Genomic DNA, 5,306 nt, shown 5'->3' with positions numbered 1-5,306 from the left:
GAACACATTTTCTTCAAGCATAAGACATTAGCCAAAAGGAAAAGGGCTCTACTTTTAAAGTTTTCTTTTCTGATTCATTTGGACCCCCCTCATTTCTCATGTCCTTTGAGAAACTATGTTAGGATTATTTCATTGGCAGCCCCACCCCAAAGTTTCCAAAACCTTCTGAGCAGTTTGTTCTGCCTTGCGTTTATTCTTGAGATCTTCCCAGTGATCCTCAAAATCTTGGATCCATTTGAAAATCCTGGTTTTATATGGGCCAGAACTCTGATAAACTTGCTGCAAATCTTCAATGATTTAGGAAGATGTTCACTTGAGTTGTGTTAAAATTTTTATATCAGCCCAGATATCAAACTTATTTTTATGGCTTGCTTAAGAAATACCAAGATTTTTATGGATGCTGTTGTTGTTTTGGCACCCTAAAGAGACTAAGAGAAGTGTATCACTGGGAACTGATCTGCAGTAACTTGGTAATGTAACATGTGTTGCTTGGACTAAACCTATGAGTATATGAACTAGAACAGTAGTAATAACCCCTTTTTAATTGATCTGTGTGCATGCACGCACACGTACATGTATGTGTGTATAACAAGGCACTGATATATAAAAAGCTTTCTAACATTTATGGTTTTAAATTTGTAAAATTAAGACCAAATGTTTTGATTATTTCATATATATTAAAATAGGATTTTAAAATCATCCATTCTCATGAATAAGCATTAACTTTTTATCATGTTTACTATATATGTAAAACACAGTGAGAAATGCAGAGATATAGAATTTTCTAATTCACTGAAATAACTCAAGATGTGCTGAGACAAAGAAGGCAAATTTGAATTCAGACATGGCAGTTAATAAAGTTTTGGAATACACATATAGAGTTTGAGGTAACTGTGATAAATATACTAAATAAAACATATAAATTAAAATGATTCATTAGATAATATAATATGTAAAGCAGAAAAAAGTAGAAAATATAAAATAAAAGCAAAATAACAAATTTTAAAATAAATTAATTGACTTAGTAAAACAAATTTGGCAAAACAGGAAAAGTGATTAATAAACTAGAAGCTATGCGAATAGAAAATAATGAAACAGACTGTAAAGTAAAATATATAAAAAATAAGAAAAGATACGAAAGATCTGACATTTATTTAGTTGAACTTACAGAGATAAGGAAAGGGTGGAGAGAAAATTACTTAAGGAAGAAGTGTTATTTGAAAGCACAGAGGGTGAGAGTTCTTCAAAATTGACAAGAAATTAGACCAGAGATTTAAGAAGGCTAGAAACTTAGCGGGGCTTTCTACCCCAGTAAACCTTCACAGTCTCAGAAACCCACAAGGTGTCGCTATGAGTCAGACTTGACTCGATTACAGTGAGTCTGGTTATTTTGAGAAACTTCCAGCAGGATAAAGAAGTGAAAATCCCAGCTAGGTATACTGTAGTGACAATATTAAAAATTCGAAACAAAAATAAGTCTTAAACCAACAAGTGTAAATATATGAGTAAGTGCCTGTTGGACCTTCAGGTCAGCGGTTCAAACCAACCAGCCCCTCCAGGAAAGGAAGGTCAGGCTTTCACTCTCATGAATCTTCATAGTCTCAGAAACCACAGGGCAGTTCTACTCTGTCCAACTGGGAGCCTGTGCGTTAGAATCGACTCGATGGCAGTAAGTGGAATGGTAAAAGATTATGCACAGTTGAAAGAAAAAGTAGTAAACATGGAAAGGTTAAAAATAAATGGCAGTAATAACAGAAAAGGTGAAAGGGTTAAAGGATAAACAGTGCTTAAAGTTGTAAGTCCACAATTGTCAGTAAGTAGAAAAATATTCATTTATATTCAATGTTAATTGGTTAAGCTTTAGTGCTTTAAACTCTAGGAAACCACTAAAAGAATAACAAAAAATATCTAAGTTAAAAGATAAAATAAGAATAAATTTAAAAATAGAAAGCATGAGGACTTCCATTTTCAGTGATGGTGGAATAACTGGTATCAAACTACTTTGACTCAAAAAACTGAAACTCACTGCCATTGAGTTGAGTTTGATTCATAGCAACCCTATACTACTATGACAGCTATAGAAAAATATAGGAAACATGTGTTTTCAGGCATTGAATAGAAATCAACATGGGACTATCAATTTTGAATGGAAGAAAGTACACAATATAAGTCCATATTTACCATGGTTTTCTCCCTGGAAATATTTTCAAATATGTTCCAATTAAAAATAACCCATGTTGAAAGTGATAGTGTCAATGTGTAGAATAAAAAAAAAAACTGACATGAAACTGCCCAGGCAGGTGGGATGTGGAGAAAACAATAAAGACACTCCCATAATTTCCCTAAGAAAATTCTCCTGGGTCTCATTTGTCTGTCTCAGATACACAGGCCAAAAGCCTTGAACTGTCTTCTGTGCTAACTTGGACGGTTTAAAGTAACTTGGACAGTTACTTTTAAAAGGATATATAGAAACGTCCAACTCGTACTACACATTCTCAATCTCATTAATCTTTAGGGAAATGCAAAGTAACATCATAATGACACATCATTCAAACTCATCAAGCTATCTAAGTAAAAGATTGATAAGGCAAAGTATTGACAGGGATTTATAACTCTTATCTGCTGGTGTTGGATGGGAAATTTATACAACAAATTTGAAAAATTGCTTGGCAGTATCTGCTTAATCTGAAAATATAAGTATACTGTGATGCAGCAATTCCACTTCTAATTATATCTCCAACAGAAAAGCAGATACACTCACCGTTAAATATGTACTGCTACATTCTTACAAGCTTTATCTGCAATAGCCCAGACATCCATCAGTCAAGCTAGTTTTGTGTCCTATTGAACTTTACCCCCATGGTACATCATTCACGTGCTTTTCTATGTGTGTGTAAAGAATATGCATACGTCTCCCTTCACCAACTTTTCTGTTGTCCGTCCCCCAGGGAGGAGGTCACATGTAGATCCTTGTAATCGGTTCCCCCTTTCCAACCCACACTCCCAGTATCACCACTCACACCACTGGTCCTGAAGGGATTATCTGCCCTGTATTCCCTTTGTTTCGAGCTGTTCTCTGTGCGCGTGCACATGCTATTGTCTAGCCAGATTGGTAAGGTAGAATTGGGATCACGATAGTGGGAGAGGAGGAAGCATTTAGGAACTAGAGGAAAGCTGTATGTTTCATTGTTGCTACATGGCAGCCTGATTGGCTCATCTCCTCCCCGAGACCCTTCTGTACGGGGATGTCCTTGACCTACATATGGGCTTTGGGCCTCCATTCCACACTCCCCCGCCTCATTCACTATGATATGATTTTTTGTTCTGATGATGCCTGATATCTGACCTCTTTGACACCTCGTGATCGCACAGGCTGGTGTGCTTCTTCTGTGTGGGCTTTGTTGCTTCTGAGCTAGATGGCCGCTTGTTTACATTCAAGCTTTTAAGACCCCAGATGCCATATGTTTTGATAGCCGGGCACCATCAGCTTTCTTCGCCACATTTGCTTATGCACCCATTTGTCTTCAGCGATCTTATCAGGGAGGTGAGCACACAATGATATGATTTTTTTGTTCTTTGATGCCTGATAACTGATCCCTTTGGACCTCGTGATCACACAGGCTGGTGTGCTTCTTCCATGTGGGCTTTGTTGCTTCTGAGCTAGATGGCCGTTTGTTTACCTTCAAGCCTTTAAGACCCCAGACACTATATCTTTTGATAGCTGGGCACCATCAGCTTTCTTCACTACATTTGCTTATTCTCCCGCTTTGTCTTCAGCGGTTGTTTCGAGAAGGTGAGCATCATAGAATGCTAATTTAATAGAAGAACGTATTCTTGCATTGACGGAGTACTTGAGTGGAGGCCCAATTTCCTTCTGCTACCTTAAACTAAACCTATAAATATATAGGCGTGACCTTCCAAAAGCAGAGTGCCAGACTGTCTTCTGAGGCATCTCTGAAGGGACTGAAACCACTAGCCTTTCAACTAGTAGTTATGCACTTATGCATTTACACCACCCAGGGATTCCTGCAGAGAAAAAAGAGGCACGTGGTGCATTTATTTTCACGGTTATATTCACTCTTCTTTCTTCTGGCCACCTAAGAGAACACTTTGGGGCATGGCGGTATCCTTCCTCCATTCTGAATAAGGTAGCCACACCTTCAGATGTTCATTTCTCTGAATTACTTTTGGCAACAACCAGGCCATTCCTTTTGTATGTTACTGAAGAGCTCCTAATATTTGTGAAGTGCCTTTTTCATATAATGCATATTCCATACAGTACAGTATCTAACTGTGAGCCTAACATTTTTATTGCTTTCATCAATCTAAAGTTCTTTCTGGATTGTCATTTGCCAATCAATACCTGTTTCAAGTATTCTTAAGGGAAATTCATTTCATTTTGCAGTACAAGCAATGTGTCCATGAGAATTATTAGTTTTTCTGGCACGCATAATAGAAGAAATGAGTTGATGTGTTTAAAGGACGACTGCCCTTGAGGAAAAGGAAGGCCTATTACTTGATAGGAGTGAAAGGGGTGGAAAGCATCACAAAGCCCAAGATCATTAAGGACTGAAGTATACCTACAAGTGCAGATTGTTGTACAAGGGACACTACCTAAAGGTTCCAGGCAAAGTCCTGGCAGTCAAGGAACTCAACTTTTGTTAACATTTGGCTTCATGAAGAGTGACTAGTTTTAAATGTGAAAGAATGTATCCAAGTGGTCTATTTTTTGATAGGACAAGTAGGTGGAAGACACTTGACTTCTTAAGTGCAGCTAAGTCTTTATTTTTTTTTCAAGTAGACTAAGGAGCCCTAGTGGCTACTGGTTACTACTTGAGCTAGGAACTGCAAGGTCAGTTGTTCAAAACCGCCAGCCACTGCTCCAGAGAAAGACGCAGTTCTCTTCTTCAGTAAGAGGTACAGTCTCAGAAACTCACAGAGGCAGTTACACCCAAGACGGTAGGGTCAATATGGGTCAGCATTGGCTGACTGGCAGTGAGATTGCTTTTTGTTTATCTAAAGTCTAAGGCTCTATGAGTCACCTCATGCTGATGTTTCCAATTTTCTTCTTTAACAGAGCCCATCACGTAGATTTGTCCTGAAAAGTGATGTCATTTGCAACTTTCTCATGCAAGCATAATCTAATTGAATGTACTGATTTATTTTTAATATTTTTATTGGGGGCTTGTACAACTCTTATCACAATCCATACATGCATACATTGTGTCAAGCACATTTGTACATTCGCTGCCCTCATCATTCTCAAAACATTTGCTTTCTACTTGAGCCCTTGGCATCAGCTCCTC

Source organism: Echinops telfairi, unplaced genomic scaffold, assembly GCF_000313985.2.
Source record: "Echinops telfairi isolate 266 unplaced genomic scaffold, ASM31398v2 ScPeMD7_3533;HRSCAF=4204_0, whole genome shotgun sequence".
In the NCBI taxonomy this organism is placed as follows: Eukaryota; Metazoa; Chordata; class Mammalia; order Afrosoricida; family Tenrecidae; genus Echinops; species Echinops telfairi.
This window is presented reverse-complemented; position numbering follows the sequence as displayed.